Here is a 27,022-nt window from a genome sequence, read left to right on the forward strand (position 1 = left end):
ACATTGTACAACATTACGTAGAGTATCTTTATGTTTGACCCCATTCGCCGAATCAGGCTGCTTAATACTTTCCAGACGCGCTCGTGGACCAGCCTCGTCAATCATAATTGGAAAACTATGTAAAGGATGACGAATATACTGCCTCGAGAGTCAAAGTCATTTGGCAGTTAGTGAGGTCCCCGTTGCCTTACGAACTTAACAGCATGCGAGTACATCCTCTTCAAGAACCTATCAGGATTTTTAGTACATGGGCACCACTTTTCAAGGAACTGACCACTCACCAGAAGAATGATAGCAATCAAATGGCATCATTATTTCCCTGCACGCGCGGTTTGCCTGAATCATATTCACAGCGATGTTCAGTTTATCTATAGAAAATGCAGGGGCAGCTTAACCAACTTAGAACATGTAGAATGGAACCGACTCAGCTTTGAATTCCGGTTCCTCGTATTTTCCATTTCACACTCGGCGAAGACAAAAACACCCGGTGAATTCTCTCAGGGTTTTCAGGAAATTGGAAACGCATTTGCCACAGAATTTGCAAAGAAAAATATTGGTTCTCATTGTTAAACATCATCGTCCGATCCACTCAATCAGAAGTGACATTGACACCAAGAACAGTAGAGTGGAAATAAACATGGAGTTGACATTTTATAAGGGTTCTTCCGATACCGGAAGTTAATCATGCTTGGTTGCTTAGAAACTCGGACGTCATATCCTGTTTCTTTTGATGGCCATAATGGCTGTGCGTTGAAATGGAATTTGAGTCTGGACCTTTCTTCTCGGACTTTAATTAAGCTTACCTTTAGTGAAGATGTATCTGCCTTCGATGGCCAGCGTAGTCAAATTATCAACAATCAAAAGCATATGTTTGCGACTGTATCCTTGAGAAAGTTGGACATGAAATACATAGAGCAGTAAAGTATTCGTCAAGCGAACTATAGCGACTTCTATATTTTCTTTCAAAATGCAGAACATATTGCAGGATTACCGTCAATGCGACGATCTCTCAAACTCCATTATACGAAGAAGCAATTTCAGCGTCTGCTGATCACGCGACGCTGGACACTAGACGCTAGACATGAACTGTCACTCCTATTCATATCGACCAATTGGTAGACTCTGCTTCGTCAACAATCAATTATATGCGACTGTCATCTGAAGCTTGCTAGAGTGGACGGCGAAACGAACATCAATTTGTGGAATATTTACAAACATCACCTTCATCAGGAGAATGGCCAGTGAGACCACTCAGCGTCGTCAGCGTATAGAGACCCAAGGACGGCCAATATTGTTATTAAAATATGGTCGCGTCTTTTTATTTTGGCGAACCGCGAAGATTTCTGAAGAAAAATTTATAAAAATATTTTTCATTTTGGCGAATTTGGGAAATTTCTTTCCTTTTTTTCAAACGTTTTTGTGATTTTTATTTTCGCAAATCATGGTTATCCGCGACATTCGCGAAAAAATAAAACGCCAGTTCAAAATTGGCGTCTACAGATCTTGATCAGTCTCTGATACACCAATTTTCTCAGTATATTAACAAGACAATCATGACCACTAAATATAACACTATCACTCCTTCGGGACGACGGGACAGACATTTACCATGTTTGAACGAGAATCAAGGCAGGGAACCGCAAAGGCCATCGTCCTGATGAGCACTAAGATGTCTTGTCTTGGTCCGAAAACCAATACTGGTAATTTTCTCTGCAAATCACCAGATGGTTCGCCGTAATTTGGTTACCATAACTGTCACTGACAAGCTAACCGAGCCCAAATATAATCTTACATTACCCTGCCGTGTCGTCACGCAGCAACTTGCGAATCAAGCTGTGCTACATTGTACCAGAGTCTTTCAAATAACTTGAAAGACTAAACATGACTTTTGTATCATTTGAAAGACTCTGATTGTACAAACCTTTGAAATAAAACTTCCTTGCTCAGATGTTCAGTGTAGAGGTTTTTCAGCGAATTGAAATACGCTGAGAGGTTGATCAGATCTTGCATTTTACCGAAAATCTCCAAGGGGAGCATATCTGCGTTGTCAAAGGCTCAAAATCTTGTAAGAGTGTACTTTCGATAAAGCCTGTTACACTGTCTCTCTACCTTCACCAAAGCAGCCTATTGGTAAAAGAAAATAGCAACCGCCAAATTCGATCGCATCGGAACTGGGAATTTCATCTTGTTTTTTCTTTGTTTTAGAAGTCAATCAGGAATTATTGAAGCTCCTAAAATTATCGAGTTTAAATGCAATTCTATCTCAGTCATTACACTTTAGATGAGTGTCAATGTCATCAGGGAGGTCATATTGATTTCAGAGCTTGATGACAAAATCTCGTCTCCCAGCGAGTCAAGAAAATTTGAGATAATCTTAAAGTTCATGAAGCATTTCCTATCTAAAATCATCTCGTTGCTAATTCAAGAGGTTGCCTCCAGCGAAGAACAGCACTTACGGAATATCATCAAGAAAGTAAAGACACTTGTTACTGCTGCCTGTAGCTATGCAACACTCAACGCCAATTAACACACCCTTTAAGTGTTGTGAAATAACCACTTAGTGAAGTGCAGATTAGCAACAATTCTAAAATGTCAGATCAGATCAGATCACCCCTGACTAGATACGGCAATCCGATCCAGATGTGCTAAAACATTTACATTTTTGCTTGGACTTTTAATGCTACCCCAATATCATCCCAGTCGTGCTAGAAGATTTAGCTTCCAGATTTGTTAACAATCAGCTCATCTATTGAGTTTTTAATGTCATGAATTGAAAGGCTGTGACTATATATGAATTCCACGAGGTCCCAGCGGCAGCCCATTCGTCTCTGATAACATTCAAGCACTTTCCTTGGAGGGTTTTCATCGACTTGGTTATCAGAGTAACCTATTGTATTAGTAGTAAAAGCCATGCCAACATCATGACAATTGGCTCGCTAGACTCTCATCCCATTGAAGAACGAGTATTAGCTCATACCTCATATGGTGCCGCACTCTCTGTGACATTTTCTTTATTTTCTTCAGAATTGAAATGATGCAATCTCGTGTAAAATAACTGCACCAAATTGAAAATCCGCAAATTCGTAATATTTTAGACAATGGTAAATGCAGTAATGAAACGCGCCGTGACTGAGTAATTACATTCTTTTATTCACGGCCAATCCTAAATCCGTCTTAATATTCTTGTGCTCGCCTACCGAAAACAGGATTTCTTGATATTTCGAGATGGCATAAAAACGGAAATGCTGTATTACATTGAAGAAGCGAAAAAGAGCACACAAGGGTAATATCCAGTTCTGCTCAAGGTATTTAAGCATAGAACATTCAGTGGGGATGGAAGACTTCATACCAACTTTTTCCTTCCAAGATATTAAGGAATAGTGTATAGGCAACATGATGGTGGCTTCGTTTTTGTCTTGGTCCGAGAGACTGAGAGCATCCAAACTTAATCATAGCGCTATGCGACACGAGAAAGCATCGTATATGGGACTCGACGGGTGTCAACTTTGATCAGTCATCCTGCCCTGATATAATGAAGGCGGTAACCGAGATGGTCACTGCCAGCGGTACAGCGACGCGAAAATTTAGTTACCCAGTTACTCTACACCACTGAAAGCACAGGTAAACGATTATGTCTGTCATTAATTTTTTAAAAGGGCCATGCATCTGTCTCAAATTCATTATACGAACGCTGTGCGTTTTGTAATGTACCGATTCCATTACACGTAACTGGAATTCGAAGCAATCACTACACCAGTGACGAAGACCTACAATCTAAATTTGGGCGACTACTGAGTTGCTTAGACTGTCGCCCGGTATTTCGTGTCACAGAAGCTTATCGTCCCTAAATATCACCACCCGAGGATAAACTCGCAGGACAAATTCCGTGCGTGCCGGAAAACACATCAAATCCCATTCACCGCCACTGATCGAATCCCGAATCAGATGATCGGTTTTTTTCCTAACGTACTTTTATTTGGTGTAAACACTGCGGGGAGAATGCGAGGGTGAAACGCGATGATTGACACTACACTAGTGCTGGGTAAATTGACATGTAAGAATGATGAGTTGTTAATAAACTGTGATGGACATGATGGAAACGTGTCCGGGCGATCAGCGGACCAGCAGTAGTCATCATTGGCAATATCCCGAAAAAAGACGCAACTGTTTATTACCATTTGGATGAATTGACGGCACGTATCTGTTTGACGATGACAGTGCAGTCACGCCCGCGTGATAATGCATGCCCCTCAGCGTCGTCAATGTTCACACTTAATCACGTCTGTAATAAATTACTTGCAACTGACGTTCTTCAAGTGGTTGATTTTTTCCGTTTTGAGGGATGTGATAAAGTCATTTAGTCTACTTGAAAAAGATTGATCGACTTGGTCACTGATTTCGAGGCGGATATGAGAAACTTGAGAAGGGTGGTAGGCTTTTACCGGGAGACAGGTCGGCCCTTTTAAGTACATGGTACACGAAGTCGACGATAGTTTGTACCTTTGCATGTTCTTTTACCGACCCTTACCTCGCAGTGAAAAGGATTCAGGTCGAGCCCAATACCTGGTCTACTGTCTTTAAACAAAGCCCGCTCGCACCAAGACCTAAATTCCCATTGTTCAACTGTCTTATCAAAGGGACTATCAGGGCAAATCTTGATAACATCGACCCCCATGGAACAGTTTCTATGGGGTCAATAGGCCAAAACTTGGGAGGGCAAATTAGCGTTATGTACCACGCTTTGTGTACAGCGAGTGAACGAGTCGATATGTAAATGATGTATTCTTGGTGAGGTTGGTTTAACGAATAGGCGGCTTAGCGAAGTCCAAAACTTGCGGGTAAGGATGCGTTTAGATGATTAGAGACCAGCACCAGCTGTTAATCTAGCTTGTTATAGAACACGCATAAGCTATTAGAATGTTCTTGATGGAGATGGATCGGGATCTTAATTAATCTCATGGTGCTGATAACAAAATTAAAGATTCTGCGCACAGATTGTAATCTTGATCAAGAGATGAAAAACTCAACTTGAGCTGCAGATGTTGGGTAAAGCGTCACTAAGACATAGTGAGTACTATATGCACTATTGGGCGCTGATATAATGTACTTACGCCCTTAATAGAATGAGAGTGCCCAAGTTATCGCACGAAGAACTTATTCGGTCGGGGATCGAACCCACGATCACAGAGAAGACAGGTGTCGATGTTTTTAACTACGCTACTCGACTACTCTACTGTTCCCGCAGAACGACAGATTATTATCACAGGATCACGTGAACTAGGTCATTTAATATTGTTAATAAACCCGTATGATTTTGTATTCGCTTCAGATTCTAAGGATGGCTATCAGCTTCGAAGGTATTGTTGGGAGAGGCGAAGGTTTTGAATAGAAATCTTGTTTTATTCCGATGAATGGCAAATCTCATTCAACAATTCGTGACATTCGGAATGATAAATGATTTTTTATGAATTAACCAATATTGTAATTACATCGCACCTAGTTCATCTATTAGTTTGTTTATTTCCTGCCCGGCAGTAGTTGAGGCTAATCCTATTCCGACATGCCATGATTTAAGTCATCATTTTAACAACGTGATGAAACTGGTATTGAGTTCCTAAACGATATCATCAAAATCGTTGCTTATTTTGACAGGAAATTTGGAAAGGACGATATCAGATATTTCAATTTGTCTCACACTGCATTTTCAAAGTTTATACCTCGTAATAAGTTAGAGGGTAAAATGAACTTGCAGTGCACGCGCCAGTGTGGTAGTTTCGTACAAGCAAGGTACGCCTCTCCACGCATCTGAAGCCTTCGTTTACAAGTTGAATATGCAGAAGTTGGTATTAACTAGAAAGAAAGAATCCGAAACATCGGTGAATCATTTATACGTTTTGTTACATGTAGATTTTTCGGTTTCTGAGATCCAAGTTACAGATTAAGTTATCTACGCTTTGGAGGATTCGCCTGCTCTAGGTGGTTGAAGCTTTTGAAAGGTTCTCCCACACAGCATCACAAAAATCACAAAAATAGTTGATGGAAAGACGCCGGAACAAGACAAAGCAAGGGCTACTTTTTGGTTCTTCCTTCCGAACATAATATCACTGATTGTCTTCAGAAAATGATTAAAGCAGAAAGACCAGTACCATTTTTCAGTCCCTGCACCATCGCATGATCGCATTCGGGAAATGTAGGCGTGTGACGTCATTCGTGGGCGAATTGTGGTGATGCCAATAAGCCAGTGAGGCCACTTACCGTATTAGTAACGATGCACGAAACTGATCAGGACATCATCAACAAGCCATTATACAAATAACTGAGTTCTCGCGCTCTACCGTCATCCTTAGCAATAGTAACGGTGGTGCATCCATGTAATGTATTGCCTGGACAGTACATTTAGTGCATTTCTCTAGCTGTACGTAGACAATGCATATCTGTATATAGACAGCGCATTTCTCTGTTACGTAGACAGTGTATTTCTCTGTATGTAGACAATGCATATCTGTATGTAGACAGCGCATTTCTCTGTTACGTAGACAGTGTATTTCTCTGTTTGTAGACAATGCATATCTGTACGTAGACAGCGCATTTCTCTGTTACGTAGACAGTGTATTTCTCTGTATGTAGACAGTGCATCTTTCTCTGTTACGTAGACAGTGCATTTCTCTGTATGTAGACAGTGCATATTTCTCTGTGTAGCTGTATGTAGACAACACATTTCTCTGTTACGTAGACAGTGTATTTCTCTGTATGTAGACAATGCATATCTCTATGTAGACAACGCATTTCTCTGTATGTAGACAGTGCATTTCTCTGTATGTAGACAGTGCATCTTTCTCTGTGTAGAGCTACCAGTTTCAAAACACGATCAGTGGCGCCGCGGCATCAGTGGCAAGTATGCTATACGAGGGAGATACATGCAGAAGCACAGGCAAGCCACGGCCACAAAATGCCTACAGAAAGGACCTTGAGATGCGGGCTGTTTTCAGGTGGAATCGTTTTATGATCGAATCCTCGCTTTTATTAAGGAATCTATCGGCATGCTATAACGAACCAGAAAAACGTTCTAGATTGATTTTGAGCGTTATTCAGTCCAAAACGAAACAAGAAAAAATCGCAGGAAGACATAAATCATTGTTATTACGACTAGATTCGCCATGTTAGCGGAGATTACCGTGTGTTCTATGAATTATTCCGCTTTAGTGGCGAGTCAGCATTAAAAGTTACAAATTAGACTCCCATTAGCAAAATGCCGAGCTTATCGCATCGAGGCAAGATGTATGGCATCCAGCAGGCTATGCGGTGCTTTTGTTATTTCATGAAAGTTTTTTTTATTAGCGTTCTACAGAAAGTTCGAGTGGTTTACAGTTTCACGTAGTGTTCTGCAGATGGTTGAGATTCTTCTTCCAATTATTCAGGCCCGCATTACTATACTATAAGAAGCCATGCTTTAGGTAGGCCATTCATGTGTGATCCCTCTGAATAGGCTGTGACTGCACAATGCACAGACAATGTTTTAATCCTTTGTATAGTGGTCATTCTTTGTTGGAATTGTGATGTAATTGGGTGTCGGTCCGGTGCAGTGTATGGTATAACAAGTATGAATGCAGAGTAGGTTTTGTGGCTGAGCTGGCAGTCTGTCGAGAACTGTGCGGCAGAGCACAGCCATATGGGATCTAACTGTTGATCTTGGCTGCGTCCGGCCGTACCTTGTTCTCTTTTTCTTGTACATGTAGTTAATTATCTGTATAAAGTTGGCCAAATAAAATACATATGAATCCCAAATGTCAGTGCTGTTGGTTTTTTGTTTTGGATTTTGTTTACAAAGAAAGCTTCTGAAATAACATTGTGTCGAGTTGAGACTGAGACGCGGGCACAATTGGTACAGCGGTTCATCTCTTAGTACCAGAAATTCCGATATCAATCCCCGACTTTAGCATCCAAAAGCACCAAGCACAACAAGGCACAGTGGCAATACTACCATGAAGGACTGACCCCTCCCCCGTTGCGCCTTTGGGATGTCATCGAACAATCATTGTAAAAGCTCCCACCATGCCATTGACATTGACGTTGAGCACATGGTCATAAAAATCCGTCTCCATTATCCGACCGGCAAATCGGACCCTTGTCTCTTCGGACGTATTAAAATAAGCGAGTGACAGCTTTTATGAGAGTTTATTCACCTTCGTGCCATAAGGCCTCATAAAATATACATGAAGAGAGATTGATATCCAACGGCGAGCGTACCGCAATGGCTTTTGGTCACGTTATATGTCGACGAGATAGTAAGGAGATCCTGGTCACCCACATCATACACGACTTTATTGTTCATCATTATAAGTACATGTATATTATTTATAAGCAGCCCTAATTTTCAATCCCACTGCGCTATTACCATTTTCCATTTTCTTCCAGGTTATGTGAAAAAATACAGCTCCGTATGTATGGAGTACGATTGTTGACCCCTAGCAATTCAGACCTAACCCAATTCATGGTATGTTGCCTTTAAACAAAGTCCTCTGACTCGCAGCTACGCAAGGTTTATCGGGGTAAACCTTGATAACATCGACACCTCGAGACAGCTTTCATGGGGGTCGAAACCGGCAAGAGAAAATATACATATTGCATGTTTGCAATACGTTTATGTAATATAAACAACGGAATGTCATCAGCCAAACGTGATTTTCATAATGCAACAGTAATTAATCCCGGTTCCGGTAACAGCATGGCTTATGATAAAACAGAGACCGAATACTGGCCAGTAAATCGCCGTTGATCAACCACTGCTTTCAAATCATACACCAGATGGTTTTTGACAGGCACACTCGGCAAAAACTCTGGTGGTAACTACAGCTCTGTTGGACATCATGGATGAATAATGGTAACATAAGAGGTTCCCTGGAAAGGAAAATGAAGCGACATGCAGTTATTTGATAGGCCAGGATCCTGAAGAAAAACCTTTCGTTGACAGGTTACAAATTATGCTACCAGCTAGAGATCGTTGGCTGTGCAGATACCGAAAGCATGAAAGGATGAGGTTAAGAGTCAGTCGGTGCGAATGTCATTTGGTGTAAAATAGTTAGTGGTATACGTGAAACACGTATACAAAAAACACGCCGTAAGTGTAAGCAGTGTCCTGTACGAGCTGATCCATGTGGCCTAGAACACCTTGGTAACAATGTACTTATGTTAACAGTGTATTATGCACTCTGCTTCGTTTGACAGCACCGGGTATGTTCAGCCAATCACAATCGCAAGACTTGATGCAAGACATCGACGAGGCGTCGTTACGGTTCTTTTCGCTCAACCTTCGCCGTGTTTGATGAGACGACCTTCAGTTCGATATCCATTTCTAGAAGACATGACCTCGATCTGCTCAAACATCGATGAAACAGCCTTGCTAAAATGAGATTGAACCACATCTAGAACGACTTACACCTGGTTGTTATCTCAACAGATGCAGAGCATGCTTCCCTGCAGTCGAACGAGAAGGATTACTCTGCAAAGGTTCACAACTCATGGAGGCTTCTTCGACATTCCAGCCAAGTTGCTAACCGCGACCTCAGATGACCTCCACGCGGAAACAAGTTCCCGGCGTGCTTTGTGTTAGCAACTCAACACCCAGTACACGATACGTTCACTGGGCCAGGTGGATCTGATCGGGATCTCCCTATGATTTCGTTTCCTGGCAAGTTACAGCTGGCTGATAGAAAACTGACTTCTAAATAGTTGTTAAACATCGACCTCATTGGCGGTCTACTTTATCAAACCAAATCTCTCTTCACATTTTTAACGCATGAACTGTAGCTTGATTTTGGGCTAGGTTCGGTACTGAAAACCCGGGTTGGATATCACCAATCGCTCGACCTCGATTATACCATCGACTTAATGGGCAGTTTTATTCCATCACACCAAAGCCCTTTTCGCACTTTTAACGCATGAACTTTGGCACTGCATGTGTCTCGGTATTGGCTGTCCCTCAACGCACCGCCCGGATGGAACTGTCATATTCCATCCAAGCTGTGTTTGGTAAGACAACCAATACTGACAGTGAGATATCAATTCATTAAACATAACTTGGAATTACGAGTTAAGCAGACTACCTCAATGAACCTTTCAAAAGAAATTGAAAATCGCTGTGTAATCTTTTTGGGAATTAAGATATTCTTCTTATCGCAAAGATAATGACAATAACTCTAAACTTTAGGAATTGCCTCCGTCATTTGACAGCCGTTCCACTCATCTCCAATTTCATTAAATGAAAATAATTGCCTCTGAAGAAAACTTCGAACGAAATTGTCGCTGAGATGTATGACTGATGGACGTTTTCCCCCCTGCCCAGAATCTCTCCGAAGCCCCTGGAATTAATTCTCGTCGCCGTCACATGTTCGTGCCCTTGACTAAAAAAGTTTTTGAATCATTGGGGCTGGCAGTATTACCGTAGTTCCATTGACTGATTTCCCACTCGTGCAAGTGTTTGAAGGATGGGAGAAAATCGTCAAATTGAGAATAAAAGAGAAAATAATTGAAAATTCAAAGACAAACTGCAACTTCATTATTGTGTCGGAGTTTGACTGACGGAAAATTTCCCTGGCGAGTAAAGGTCACAACCTTGCTGCCTACTTTGACAATGCGTCGTATGAAGATGAACCAGACATCTTTCAAATTCTCAATGATTGCCTCTGTTATCTTGGTGATCCAAGTCATAGTTTGACTAATTCTTTCATTTTCTCGAAGGCTTCAATCAAACCTCAAAACGCCTCGTGTCTTATTTGAACAGCTGGATTTTGCATCGGCGAAGCTATCATACTTAATGATGATCAAGACATGATCACCGAAGAGTTGATGGTATGATTGCTTCAGATTTGTTTTGCAACGACAACCAATCACTGATGAAACCGGAGAAACACCATTGCCGAGGGTATTTCAGGACAACGTTAAAAAATGAGAAGTTTTTAAGGCTTTTTCTTTTATCGCATTCAGCTGTTTTTGTGTATTATAATGTACTGTGAATCAATATTAACTCAGTTTTTGATTAAAACGGCGCTTTTGCTGTCAATTGAGAGGACAGTCAATGTATAGGTGACAACTGACTCAGATGGTATACTTCGCAGAACATTGCTCGATTATTTCGGAAGTTGTACGCTTGAGACAGCTACTTGTACAGCAACTGCTAAGCTACAAATACCAATAACGGAAATTTTATGACAATGTGCTTATTACCACTAAGTTGGTCTGAATATATAGTGGGTATCATACTAAATTGGTATTCCCGCAATATGGTGTCCCTTGGTGCAAAACAAAACAGTCAGGCCCAACTGCAGATTTCGCAACCGCATACAGATTTGTAAGCCATATCGAGAATACTATATATTTTATCTGCTCATCACGATCAAGCTGCTTAAATGTATAATGGGTATCGTAATTGGTACTCCCAGTATGGTGTGCCTTGGTGCAAACCTCAACACTCCGGTCCACGGCATAAAACTTTTTACCTAAGCAGGCTATATTGAGATTACTATCTACTCTACTTGCAGTCAGCGACGTCGTTGGTGACATCCGCCAGAAGGGAACTTATCAAAGATGGTTATTTAGTGCCACTAATGGATACGACCAAAAAGAAGCCATCATTTTATATATTGCTCCGAATATCCGGTCAGTAGAGTGCGGTTGAGGTGTACTTTGTATTCAAGCTACCCACAGCAAGATGACGAATACGCCTCGACATATCTCGTCTGCCTAATAACCGTTAATGGAGGCGACACCACCATTCACTTTTTAATGCGTTTTCTAATACATGTAGACGCATATCGCGCTACTTCAACTGCAGGTCTATAGTTTGAGGTTTGGATATATTTTTTTGCTTCTTATGGGCTGCTCAGAAATAGAAAGTAAAATCGATCAACCCCACGAAGGTTTTTGTAAAATGAGCGTAAATGTGAAAATCTCGGATTTCAACAAACGAGACGAGCGTTATGAAGATAAGTGCTTGCGGTGTTTCATTTCGACATGAGTGAAAAAGATGCGATCCCCGCATCCCTTATGTAGCTTACCGAAACCTGCTCAAGTACATATCACCAAGTCAAGCCCTCCAGCAGTCTTGGCATATTAGTAAAGCGTATCTTCGGCTTGTTATAGTCATATAGTATTGCCAGGCTAACCTTTGCGATCCATTGGGGCTTCATTAGAAGCCAATGCCTCGGGCAGTCACTTCCGACCAGTAAAATGCAGCACGTACAAGAGACGAGAAATCGACTCGACATGTCCGACAGCCAACTGTTTACTTCTGCTAAAGGTCAATGTCACAATTCAATCGTCAGTAATGGTCAATGTAACACCAGCTGACCTCTCAAGAAAGAAGATCGCAATATCGCGTTTCTGTGACTAAAAAATTGGGCTGGTAGAAGCTGGCTTTGGGGACTGTACATGCGCCTGCTATAGAAATGATGCGTCTTCGCTTCAGCTTTCCAAGTCTGTCCCACTTCCTGATACATTTCTTCCTTGATCAGACAAACTGGGCTTCCAAATAGGAGGCACACACCATATAATGAGCATGGCAGTAGTTTCTTGCCAGTGGGACTAGACACTCATAATTAGGATCGTGACCCAGGGGTTCACATGACCCTTATAAATTTCCAATGGAAGTGGTATCGTTTGCTGAAAAATGTATCGGTTATAGCGGAGTGACCGAAGTAACAGCCTTGGGATATACCGAGCTCTCACTCTACCATTGATGTAGAATGGCGATCGAGCGTGGCTGACATGGCTGATGACTTCGTCCAACTAGCTGCGCATAGCCTGACTGATGAGGGGTGGTAGACAATGCCGTATTATGATCTTATGATTCCATGATCGCAGTGACAGGATTATGAAGAAGTCTATCCTTGATCATTGGTTGCGGTTGCTATTTCTTCTTCTTCGGTGTTTGGAATTTTTGAGCTGAACCCCAGACAGTCAATCCGTTTTCGGTAACAAAGACGGCTGTCCTAGAGAGTGCCAACACAGAGCTCCAGAACCGTACCTGTGGTAATGGTGGTGCCCCTTGGCCACACCCGCTCCTTATTCTTTAAAAGGGAGCACTATAAATGGCGGAATGGTGGTATTTGTTATTTACCATGCTCCCAGTGCATCGAAGTAAGTTTTTCTTTCTCTTGGGGACTTTCCGCTCCCCGGTTGAGCATTTGAGATTGATTGCTGCAACTGCGGAAACGAACTTCCATCTAATTGTTTAGTTCATTGTTTTGAAGACAACGATGAAAGAAGGCATAATTTTCCTTCCAATAATGCAGAAACTTTTTGAAACATTAGGCTCAGTGGAGGCAAGTTCGTAAAGCTACAGTGGCAAAAATACATTTAGCCCAAACCCTGGGGCAAGTCAGAAGCAACCATGTCGCAACACTGTCTTAACAAAGATTTGCGGGGTTTGATATTACAAAAGACCCCTGTGAAATGTTGGATATCACGGAACATCCGTTCAGTTATTTACATTTTTGAATAGTAAAGACGAAAACCGATACTAAGTTTCCTGGCTAAAATGTTAGTGAAGGCGTCAAAGCTCGGAGACGCGAGTTTAGGTTTACTCCGACGTGTTGATAAAAACGTCTCAGTTCTGAACTGAATATCTCATTAGGGTTTTTTATGAGCCATCTTCGAGGAATTGGACTGAAAACTCCAGTTAGCTTACTATTCTTTTACTATCTGAGAAAGTTGCAAGTGCTTACATCTGCATCTGAATTTAAAAACATATGAGCCACACTTGACAGAGCTACTCAACAGCGACTCCGCCACCAGTGAGAAAAAGTAGCTTAGAAGTAATTGGAATGTCTTAGAAAATGTATTACCGACAAACTTAGCTCTTGGTTGTAGAAAAATCATGCCAGCACATAATCATGTGATGTGTAGTACTGAGAGTAGTAAGCGAACTAATTAAAGTTGGAGTGTCTACTCATAAGTACCGCTGTAACATCTGTCAGTGTTCCCCATTTTTTGGTGTTTCCTTATTGTTCTCCCTTTCGCAGATAAGGCGACCACTAACATGACTAACCAAACAACAATCACCCGAGACCTGATCTGTTGCAAGGAAACTCTGTCACCCACAGAAACACTCACATATATTCCTAAATCGGTTTGTCATTCACCTACATGTATTACAAGAAAGGAGATTTCAGTAGAAGGCTTCGATATATAGTGTATAGAACTCCGGCCTAATACTGAGGGATCCTCAGCTTAAGTGCCGAGCAATTTCTATGGCTTTCACGTGTACCTGATACGCCCTACTACGCGACAGATGGCATATTTCAGCTACATGTCATGTCAAATATCATTTGGCACTATATCAGCCGTGATATTGGTTTCTGTACGTTACAGCGATGGCACTATAATGGGTAAATGTGAGAAATGGCCGGTATGACGATAAGATGCAAGTACCTGTAGAATTTTAAACAATACATCTATTAATTGGCAATTCGTGAAAATAAGAATTTATGGTATTACTCTATTTTCAATATGTGATGGAAAATGGAAATTCATTAAATTGCAACCATGTGCTTTTAGGAGTTTTGATAACTAAAAGGGTACGGACCGCTGTTACCGTTCTGGGTTGACAGGTTTAAAGGAGACTTATTGTAATTACAGACGACATACGATTTGTGATAACCATTAGTATTGTAATAGAACATTGTATTGCATATTATCCTCCCATGGTGGTCATAACATACATGGTGATAGCTACATTATCAGCAGTCCTGGTGAAATACTTTCCCTTACGTAGTTTCTTGACTACATTGCAAGTGTTTTTCAAATTCCGCTCTTCATTCAGGGCATGTCGGACCAAAGTTATACTCGCATTAGTACACAAAAACGTCCTCCGCGATGGGCACTTGGTATCATCCTATCAATTTACCATAAATGCCCTTGCTATGGCATGTAAAACAGGATTTGAGTAACTGCCAGTTTGCAGGATTAATGTGGCTTTCTTTTATGAGAAATGCTACAGAGACACGCCATACCAATGTGATAAAAAAGTCGTAGTAGAATCGGATGCTCCATGGTCTCTAGCGACCATTCTTGTAAGTTGATTGGTACTTAGTGCTACGTCCTTCAAAACCAGTCATTTCCTGAGATACAACTTTTTTTTCATTAATTTGCCGCAAAGTTGTTTAGATCACATACTCATCGTATATCGTCACTTTTTTAATGACATGTATTTGATAAACATTTGATACCACCGTGGCCGCAAAGTTCTCGGTACATATTTTCATACATGTATCGATAACGATGTTTTACATTGAGTCCAGACAACGTCGTTGGTTGTGCCGACAGTAGCAATATTCGTCTTGTTCAGCAGAATATGCCAACTCGACAACGTTTTGGTTTTCTACACACGATCATCATTAATCAGAATGCCCAATGATCCAGACAATATCCTAGATGGCCTCTTTTATTGCCCCGATATACTTGTCGCATCCTCGAAGGGACATCACACACGATGATTACTATTTCATGGACGACTGGACGCAGTGGTCGTTCGACCGTGGCGACCAATGTGCCGAGGACACAAAATAGTGCCTGGTGATATGAGACACGTCCAGCCGAGGGGGAAATGGTCCATTGGTGTGATTGCGGTGACTTTGACAAATCTACGTAATTTCACAGACGCGTCGAAAAGCCATTTGTTTGCGCCAACCATTATCAATCTGACACCGTTCTATCCGCCAAATAGCAGCTTCCAAGGAAAACTTTGGGAATCGATTGGAAGTTCTCAAAATGGCAAGTTTGTCCGACCACGAGAGACTTTGTTCATGTTCCCACTTTTCTCTCCAAATGTCTTACTAGAAGGTTCAATTGTCATTTTCTGTCGTCGCTCGATTTTACACTTTCTTATAAGATATCTTAGAAAAAATGGGAAACATAACTAAAGACGTCTGGCTTTGTCTTGTTTCAAATCGAAATATGTCTATATGTATGCTTAGTTCTCCTTCAGTACATGAACAAGCATATCTTGATTAATGACCGTCTGAACGTTATATCCAGTTTAAATCGTATCTTACAAAAGTGACATTCAACCAAAGGATAGTTGACACCTCGGACAAGATAAACAGGCTCATTTCACCCCAAGTCACGTACTTAGAGATCCTATACCTCTCAACGCTGCATGATGACAATAAGAGATAAGATGAGTAGAATAAGACAAATGATAGAAAACATCTTTCATGTCACCTGGGTATTTACAGTTTGCATGATAATGGGGTCGGCTAATGGTTTCATCATTCAAGTAGGACCCGTGACAGTAAGACGATGTAACTTTGTCTCAAAGAAATCGAAGAAAGATACCAGAAGAATTGGCCAGACATTCTGTTGAGAGTACACTGGCAAAGCTGGTCACTTGGGCCTAAGAAAGTCAATGTAATGTAAAAAGGGATTGCCAATAATGACATCTGGAACGCCAAGGTTTTTGCATCTCATAATGAAGTTTAAGGAACAGGATGAGAAATAAAGAGAAAGAACCTGGGCCACGCCTTCGTATTGACTACGTGTATTTGCATGGCAATGGGGTCGGTTGGTTTATTATCACTAATGACGTGTAAAATAGAATAGATGTCAATGAACACGACAAGGTATTGCAGACATCTTCGTCTGGACCATCAGCATTGATTCAGGTTATCACTATAATCACTTGGCATCCTGTTCAGTTTCACTTGACATATGAATCTTAGGTTGTGTGGCATTTCTCCCCTCACCTTCTGCTATCACAGGCTAAGAAAGGTTCCGGTTGGTCACTCCACCAACCTAAATCAGTTAATTTGTAGCAGATATATCGATCTTGGTACCAAGGATCATGTTTGCCTAATCAACCTTAATGTAGTAGCATCATCTTTCTCACTACCTGCCATGCCATATTATCAAGTTTCATTCCCAAGTGATTTCCAGCGCTCGATACAACTACCAGCTCGTCGGTTGTAGTATGCAAAGATTTGTTCTAGAATGCGCCCTCGTTAGCTAGAAAAACGAAAAATGCAAAGATCGTTGATACTTCACTATATCACAAGGGAGTTTTACACGAGATTGTGAGCTGTGCCAATAAATAGTTCATGAGTAGCGAAGTTTCTGATCAAATTCTTAAGGGCTTTTGGAGAAGCCCGGCCCGCAGGGAAATGGTCATCAGTCAGACAACATGTCCCTGGGTTGATCATGAAGTGGTCGCTTTGTTCCGGGGCAGTTTATTTCTAATGATATTTATGGGCTCAATATTTCACTGTTACTGCATAGAACGCCTGTCACATGGAGAATGATCATGGTGATTTATATCATTTAAAACAGTTAGTATATCATCATGAGGATTTTGATTCATTTCTCATACAGAGGATTTATGATTTTGGTGTATGAAAACTAAAGGGAAGAAATTTTAGAAAGGAGTTCATTCGTGGAGATTGTTTTCTATTGATTACAGTAAATGTTTCGGGCGGGTCTTCAGGATGTTTTGTCAAAGGTCAAACAAAACCCATTGCGCTAACTGTGCATATACACTTTAAGACATCTCCCAAGTGAACCCATCGCTGCTGTCCGTTGACCGCGGTTTGAAAACCCACCTTACGTAATAGCAAACAAAGAAGCTATCATACACATCCATATCGGGCCGTTTTCGATAAAAACAAGCGATTTATATCTTGCGACAACGTAGCGGAGTGCATGTAACAGTTGGCGATAGCATATTATTGGCATTAGCCAAAGCTAGATTGGCCCATCAAAATCACTTTGGACATTTTGTGTGTAGCCGGGGGCAAGGACAGGATTCGTCATGGAAACCTTGACTATCGTAATATCGCCTATTACTTATACAGAACTGCTTGCGTATGAAAATGGCCATATCAGTTTTCAAGCTACTGAGGTTTCGAGTAGAATATACACTTCATCAAGAGGATGTGACACTATCATCAACAAGTTTGGGTTTGTTCGATATCAATTGCATCCTCGCTTTTCAAATGCGTCAGGGACGCGGCTGTGCAAATAGTTATAAAGCTGTGTAAATTGTTGATGCCAATTCGTTAATAGCCGACCATTGATCATAGTTTTCAACTTAGAGGGGGCGCAATAAAGCTGTATTTGATCGGTATGAAAGTTTGATCTGGCTTCAATCGCTATGAAAAACAAACAAGTAAATATTGTGTTTGATGAATTGAGTGATGGAAGTGCTCTGTACATTAGGGATAGATTTTCTTGTTTCCGTGACATGTCAGTAACAAGCAATTGCGTGGAAAACGCTTCTCAATTGGTTTGTGTTTGTCTATACCTACTGTTTGCTTGTAGTTTTGGTCGTACGGATATCCTTGTCAGCAGCTCGTCGAAGGGTGGCATTCAAGTGTGTTTTGTGAGCCTCTCGAACGTGAATGGTACACAGCAGTGGCTTGGCACGGGAGTGCGCGCAACTACAGTATATCAACCAGTGGTGAAGTAACGATGCGCGATGTGCGGGACTTTACATAAGTCATTCACTGATTATCGTCAAACTGAAATAAAGAAAGTGTCCCCGACATTCTGAATGAGTTATGGTCGATCCAAAGTAGTGATCTAGTAGCCAGGCTATCTCTTCTGGCACGTGATCACATTGTTCAGCTGACCGTGAACATCCAACTGAATTGGTTGCGTGATAGAATACCTTCTTGTAGACATTTGGCACTTGCCATCAATTTTGAAAGACAACGATGTCTAAAAGTTGATAAAGCCATTGGTCACTAGCCTTAAGCAGTAATTTCAGTCATCGGGTCGCATTGGCCAGTCAGCAGACATCTATCATGCTTGTTCGGTGGCAGAAAGCTTGGCCATGATTGAGTGGATTCCTCCTGTTTGGCCGAAATGCGACAACAGGAATGCTCAAACTTTCATCACACTGCTCATTGCTCGATAGGATTAGGGAGTTGTAACCTGCAATCCCCACCATCGCACTGCGGCAATGCCCTTGAGAAGCCATGAGATCTTTCTAGAACAAAGCAATTAATTTACCACTCTTTGAAGTCACAAGCAAAATCACGGGATGGCATTTTCCAATAAAATACAAAACTACGGAGAAATCTGCTTTGCGCACTTACCGCAAAGGAACTACATTTTGATGGCAAAGACGGAAACTAATCGTATTGTGAAAAACATTCAATTGTTGAGCGCATCAAACAAAATGCCAATATTTCAGGAGAAGAACTTAAAAATTCGCCGTACTTTGTGGCCAAGTTTCCGTGGTGTCAATGACCGTTGTAATCTGAAGACAATCTCCGATCTATAATTTGATCGCGGATATCGCCTTGACAGTAACAAGGAAATTGCAAGGTTATGCTCTACTAGGTACATGTATGTATGGAAGAGCGTCGAAGAGCAAGAAGCGACTATATGGGGTCGGATGCTTAAGAAATCAGAGTTTAAAACTATAATATCTTAAGTGTAAGAGGATCGAAAATCCTTTCCTAAAAGAACGATCTACCTCAAATGTAATTCACTACCAGCAACATCCCAGTTCTAGAACTCCTCCCAGTGTCATATCTCGTGGTCGTCCTTTAGGTTAAAAAATGGAAACATAGACAAACTTAAGTTACTTAGCGTGACTGACTTGTCAGTATGGCACATTCTTGGAGAGCCGAGGTAAAACTAATTAATGAATGGCGTGCTTTCCTTGATTTGTGATAAACATTCCATGGAATACTCCTAGTTGGGCAAGGAAAAACACAAATTTAAAGTTTTATTTCCTCTGGTGGGTAAAAATGCTTTCCCCATGGTTGAATGATGATGGGCGGCTGGAAATGATGCGAATAAAAAAGACAAGAGTTATGATCATAAATGACTTGCTGCACCGATGCAATTAGAGTTCAACCCAGCCATGCCGGATCGCATGCTGAGAGCAGTTTACGATTTCTAGGGAATTATCTTGCATCGGTTTTTTTCTGTCTAAGTGAAGTCAATGCACTCCGATATCATACAGGGTGTCCCAAAAGATGTCGTTGACCTACTCTTCAAAATATGCTTGCTGCCTGCGATTTCCAGGTTCTAGCTATTTGCCTCATTCACTGGTTAGGGGCGTAGCTGGCAGAATTGAGTGCAGCGGGTTAATGCCTCCCTCACCCAAAAGTCACCCAAAACGGGGTTTTTGTCCTCAATTAAAAAAAGCTAGCTACGCCCCTGGGAATGATATGACGTCATTACTAGTTGCCGATGACAGCAGACTAATCTGTCAGTCTGAATGCTTCGACATGACTGGCGATGGCAATCGGTCCAGTGGGTCATTGAATCAGACACTGTTAGCATAGGCAATAACCCGGCTGTGAAATACCGCCAATTATACGCCGTTTACCTTCTTCGCTGAAACCGTCATTACGCTTCACCTTATGAGCAATCTGTCACTTAAGGTCAGGCTACAAAATATGTTAGTCGAGCGACGAACGCATTACAAACTAAGTACTGGTCGGAAATACCTTTTCTGGTATTTCGAGTTGAAAGTTACGGACAACATATAGCGTCTCAATTTACGCCAATATGCGTTATGTTCTACTACATCCGGTTTTATTCAGTTGATTGTCCTAGGAGACGATCAATCGATAGAACTTGACCGGATGAAGTACAATACAAATACGCCTTATACAGAGTTCCAGGGTTTCCGTTTCCTTTGGACACACGCGGTAGATTCAAATCATCCACCAATTCGACTCAAATTTAGTACACTTCATGAGTTGGAATTCGAATGTGAGCTGCACTTTTTTGGACAACGGTTAAAGCTTTAAATCACTGCTTGCCGTGTTACAATGGATCTAATAAGCGTTCAGAACTAATAGACCGTGGCGTCCATGTGTTTATAGATGGAATAAACGGCATCAATATGAGGACGATTAGCATAGAAATGCGATCTATCACCAGGTCTTACAGCACCGGACTACAGGTGGTAAACGGTATTCTGTCTCTTTATGAGTTCGCGCCTCATTATCTTAGGATTCAATCTGATTTTAGCCATTATTAATCCGTTGCTAGGGACTGGGACGCTTTAGATAACAAAGGTGCACCGCGGAGGAAATACGTTTTTTAATACCGGATATCGATGTGTTTATTTTCTGGTAGCATCAGGCACATACAATTACTTGCTGTTTGCATGCAAGTTTAGTGCATTATAGCATTCGGCATTTTCCGTCGAATGCGCGGATTTCCCGCATTTGTAGATGGCGCTGGTTGCAGCGTTGCCAGCAGCCCACGCATGCGTAGCAACTATCTTACTTGGTTCGAGGAACAGGATAGATGCTATTGTTCACTTCAAATATAATTTCCTTGGTTCTTATTGTCAGGAGACAATGATTTCTTTCACATCACGTTCTTGAACTTGTTAACTTTGACAACAACTGCTGAAAAATCATAATAAGAGGCAAGAAAGATTGGTACATTGGTGTAACAAAATTGACGAAGATCACTCACAGATACAGCCACCTCATCAGTAGTCTCGCCGATGATTGGTGACAGTACCTTGTGATTGGTCCCTTTTAACTATAAACCGCAAGGGTGCAGTCTATCACCGGCATTACGAGTGTTCAGTTGAATGGCTTGATTATAGTGCCTGGCACGTATCGACTTGTGCCCAATTAAATGGCGGGATTCGAGCTGTCGTCACGACGTGGTCTTACCTTTGTTCTCTATGTCTAATTCCTGAGATTTTAAGATATCTGCTAGATGGATAATTATAGGGATTACTGGTGCGTGATTACAGACACAACGGTCTGGGTTAGGGCCGGTCAGGGTTAGAGGTGTTGTTCAGAGTTAGGGATAGAGGTAATGTATGGGTCGCGCTTTCTTCTGACCATTCTCAGTTGTGCTCCTGAAATCAGTGCACGAAAAGTCTGTTGAAAATTGGTTTTGTAGACGGAAACGTACGCGGGGAACATCGTGTCCAGTCGGCCCTAGACAGGCCCTGCAGGATAACATCGATTGTCGCATACTTGTGGATGGCGGCCAGGGCATCACTACTCCCGATGCCCGCTGCGGCTAGATTATAGAAGAAGACCTATAGCAACATCTAACATGACTCATAATGATAGTGTCGCTTATCCATGTGGTGCTGTCATGTCCATTACTTGATGATTACTTAGGCATGGTAAGCTAATGACCAGAAGATTGATATTTGACATTCATCTTAAAGGTACACATGGCTGTATCATCATATAAGTGTGTTTATGTGATGTAATTAAAGGGTAGTTTAGATCTATTTGATCATCCCGCGGAATAGTTGGGATCAGACAACTTGATAGCCGAAACAGTGAGGATGTCTGTCTCCGAATGTGACACTCCAGACGACGACAATCAGCTTCGGGGTTAGAATTATGTGGACAGAACGACCAAAAATAGTTTCTCTTCTTACTTCTATACAAGGACATGATAAAGATGATACTATCCGTTTGCCATCGAACAAATAAACAGAACTGAAAAACCATTGTCAACGCCATCTGCTAATACAACAACCTTGCCCACAAATATAGTTAACATTCAATGTCGGTATGCGGAAAACCTCTGGCAGTGACAGCTTCCAACTGAAGAATAACTAAGCGCCCAAGTGCACTGAAAGGAAAAAACAGCAAGTAATGGTCGATAATGGGAGCGATTTTTTTTGCTTGGCGCAATTCTCGGGCATTTTATGAAGAAAAACATCTTTTATGGAGAAAGCGTCATCCTTCCAGTTGCTTTTCTTATTGGCGGCGATTCTCTTATTTCATATGGGATACATTGAGGAATGACAGGCTCACCTATTGAGTGTGGCAATCTTTTGTACGATTGCTGCAAAGGGGATTTTAAGAACGGTTTAGTGTGAGAGGTCATACCAATGATCAACGTCGCATGCGACAGACTGGTAAAACTAATGGCAGGTTCATCGACCGACTGCATGGTTTTGGTACCATTTCGGAAGGTTCAGCTAGAGAAGTCATTCCAACCTCACAAAGAATATACGAGGGAACGGGTCCACCCCGGGAGACTGATTTGAACCAACCAACTCAAGTATTCTCTTGTCTTTCATGTTTAGGAGTCACCAATGAGTCGTTCTCATTCAGTTATACGAGTACGCCAGGCTCTACAGCCTGACAACAATCGAATCAGATGAACAAGAGTATCGTCAATGATAGCACATCCAAATAGGCTCCGATTCGCTGTATCTCTTGTAGAGGCCGGGATGATGGCTTGCCGATCTACGTGAATGCGACATCAACGAATCGAATGAAAATAATTCATATTTGTACACTTGAACTGATCATTCCAAGGTTACTTGACTTTTATTTTCACATCGAATTCGGATTTCCTTAGAAATGTAAACATATCAAAACAAGGCACTTTTCGTGATAAACCGACCTTCCTCATCAGCTAACACAACAGCCCCATTGATTTTCACACATGGCCGGACAGGTCCCAATAATCGTTATGTCGTCAGTCGTTATTGGATTTTCAAGGTTTATTTGCCCATCATGGCGATCGCGTGCGTTCTGCCAAGCGATCACTGTAGTGGTACATCTCTGTCACACAATAGAATGATGAACGAATCGAAAGCAGAACCTTCAATATTGTATTGCCGATGAATCAACATCTGTATTCCGATGGAAGATTTGGAAAAGGCAGAGGTTTTTTTTGTGGCGGATAAAAAGCTCACGTATATCGGATAAAGCACGTGATAAGGATGTGCCCTATCCAGAATTCCTTTCCTAACACTATTGGCCTGTTAGTTCTTTAAGACCTAACCGAAACAGCCATACTCAACAGTCGTTCAACTTTTAACGCGTTCATGCTTTGTCTATCTCCTTGGGCACATAGGAATCTTACACTTCGTTATATCATGACACAAACAGTCTGCTCTTCAAACTGGACTGATTTTGATAAAATAATGTTAACACGTCGGGGCATCTTCAACTAAACAATAAAATAGCTAAAAGACATATTTCTATTCTTTCTTGTCATATGATGCTATAGCTCGATTTACGTGATCAGACTGCTCTCGGCTACATCCATCATTTATTAGAAGTCGGCGCCAATCCTTTAATTGATTCTTTCGCGTTTGCTTCTGACCATTGTGCGAATAGACCAGCTCAAGCGGAATCTTGCTGGCAGTCATTCAATTAACAATGCCTCGCCCAAATGCAGTCTGTCATTTGTATAGTTGTCAGATGGTTGCGGCTGACTCAACAAAACGATGTTACCAACTGGGAAAAATATACTCGAAATTCAATTTATTTTCGCCTGTAAAAGTACTAACACCTACTTTCAGTTCCTTCAAATATATACGGTACCTAGGCGAGCTAATGATACATATAGTTCCAGTGGAAACTTAGCATATTCCACCCTTAGCAGGGCTATGGATTCTAGGATGTTTTGATTATAAGCTGCATTACTCCAAATCTGTCTCTTGAGGACAAAGTCGCAAGCAGAAGGTCAGGAATGATCACTTTCGCGGTCACGCAGACTTTGTTGGCCTCCACCCTGTTTCTGAGTTTAGCTCTCTGTCAGCGCACACAACCTCAACACTCAACCACTCGAGGGGTTTCCGATCGCCTCCGGGTGCCACATCGAGTAATCGATATCTCATAATTGAAAATCATCTGCAATGGGCCATTAAAAGTTAAAACGCAATTCGAGCATCTATCACAGCAGCTATACAGGCCACGGCGGCTGGAATAAAGTGACAGCCTATCTCTCTCTGGACTGTGATGATGGGGGTTGCGTTGGACACCCATCATTAGGCTGAATGCTGACGGTCTGGTTCCATTGGGAACGGCAATAATCATTTATCTGGCGGATATTTCAACAGAACGATTGTAAATGTGATAAAGTCAAATAGTGACAGAGGCTGCTTTTGGGTCCATTATTGCTTGCAAATCGACACCACGAAAGCCACTGTCGACACCTAATACGAAAAAGGCTGCACATAATATCTGTGGTTCGAATCCCAGTCAATGCATCTTGTTGTTTCTGCATTTCTTTTATTCGTCTACTTTCATTCATAACTTGCGGCGGGCGGCAGATATAGAGAAAACAACGACAGAGACTACTATATGCCGCGAACGTAATACTTGATGTGAAGCGTTCATACGTTAATCGATACGTATACGTCATACGGGAGTGGCTTGAATTTTTCTTCAAATGCCCGGACTCGCTAAAACTGCGAATATATACAAGAGTACAGTCATGTACTGTTAACCCCAAGTAAATTTTCGCGAGCGCTGATGAATTTCTTTGCTAAGTCGCAAATGACCTAGATTTGTGAAAAAAGATCCGCAATTCTCAAAAACATAGCAAATGACCTAGATTTGTGAAAAAAGATACGCAATTCTCAAAAACATCGCGAAAATTTAATTTGTTTTAAAATTTCCTTTGCGGGGTTGTATATAGTAGATCGTAAACTACATGTATGATGAGTCCCAGTTGCATTTATTTATTGTGAAAAGAAACATAGCTACCGCAAGATTATTAAAAGAAGTGGTAATAAGTTGGATAAAGGGTTCATTGTAATTAACTTACATTGACATTGGAGATATTAATATAGACCTCTCTTATCATGGGCAAAAGGATTATGGGAAAGGAAGAACCGTCGATCTGCTAATCGGATATTCTGCCGGCTACAAACAGAATATAAGATCTACTGTTAATTAACTCAATGTGCTGTAAACCGCCAAAAACAGCGCATCTTTATTTTTACGCGTCACGAATACGAAAGTTGTAAGTTCAAAAGGTATTTTTGAGATTTCTATCTTTCGCAAATCGAGTTTATTCGCGAGGCCATATCAGAGTGCATATCAGGCTTCTCACGGTACCGCATATACTATTACCGTTCTCGATGGCCTCGTGGAACGAAAGGTCGAAGATTCGAGGCCCGCAGGTAAACTTTTTCCGATGCAGCCGGTTGGTTTGCTGACAGCTAGTTAAATATAGGGCACAAACTGCCTTCTCGCCAGGCGTCTGTCATAAGAGATAGGGGTTTGGAAGTAAAGAGTGTCTCATAATACAAAAGCTGACTGGTGACACCTTGTTACTTTACTTCCTTGTAAAAAAATATATACAGTTTGGTTTTTGTGTGCTTCATTTCTCCTTTCTGTGGATACCACCTGGGAAAATCTGCAATTTAATTGAAAATCGAGACACTATTGTTGATGATTTACATGTGGTGAGTGTCTAGAGAGAAAATGGGAATATTTATTGAGTTTGCGTCAATGGTGATTCGCAATTTTTTTCTCGGGAATATGAGTCTTTAATATTACTGAGTGATGCGATGTTTAGGTAGGTGTATGTAATGTGATTATACAAATGTTGGATGCCCAGTAGGTAAAACATGGTAATTTGATAGAATTACGGATCTTGTGGTGTTAGCAATTTATTTCGTAGAGGAAAACTAAAAAGAGAGTTTATCGCGACAAAAATACCTCTTATGACATATTGGAAGAATATGTAATATATGAAGGCAATCATGAATCATATTGGGGTTTTCTTATAGTGTACTCGTCTTCGGGATAAGTAAAAGTTATCTACAGCAACGACTCGCGGTGGCGTACTTAATCAGGTGGTCGTGGGTTCGAGCCCCGTCTCGCCGCTGCTTCATGCAAGGCCACGTCCAAGGGTGTGCACTTGGAGCAGCTCATTGTACGCTAGTGGACGCTGATAGACGCTGGTCTGGCTGTGGCTGTTTAGGATTACCCTTTGATTATTTTACGTTACATGCATGACATGTACGTCTACAAATGAGGTAATACCAAGTATGGTATTAAAGAATCTTATCTATATTTGGTAATACTTACAACGTTAGAACAATTTTTATGAACCGCAGTTAAGACGATATCAAAAATAACGTACTTAGAATTACATCTTACTGACATCATGCACAGTTACATTATTTTTCTAGATCACCGTACAAATTTAAGGTTTGCTGACACTGGCTCGCGACCTAGTGTTTTTTCAAAGTAAATATTGATAGGCACAACAGAAATGTTGCAGTGGATTAGGTTAGCATCAGATTTCGGACGATAATATTTTGATG

The 27,022-nt window shown here is 41.3% G+C and overlaps 1 protein-coding gene across 1 annotated transcript in view; it reads right to left on the minus strand.

The window, feature by feature from the left end:
• LOC135497954 (neuropeptide S receptor-like) overlaps positions 1-27,022 on the minus strand; it is an 86,910-nt gene that overhangs the window by 59,017 nt on the left and 871 nt on the right. The gene's annotated exons all lie outside the window — the stretch shown is intronic.

Source organism: Lineus longissimus, chromosome 13 (genome assembly GCF_910592395.1).
Source record: "Lineus longissimus chromosome 13, tnLinLong1.2, whole genome shotgun sequence".
Classification (NCBI taxonomy): domain Eukaryota; kingdom Metazoa; phylum Nemertea; class Pilidiophora; order Heteronemertea; family Lineidae; genus Lineus; species Lineus longissimus.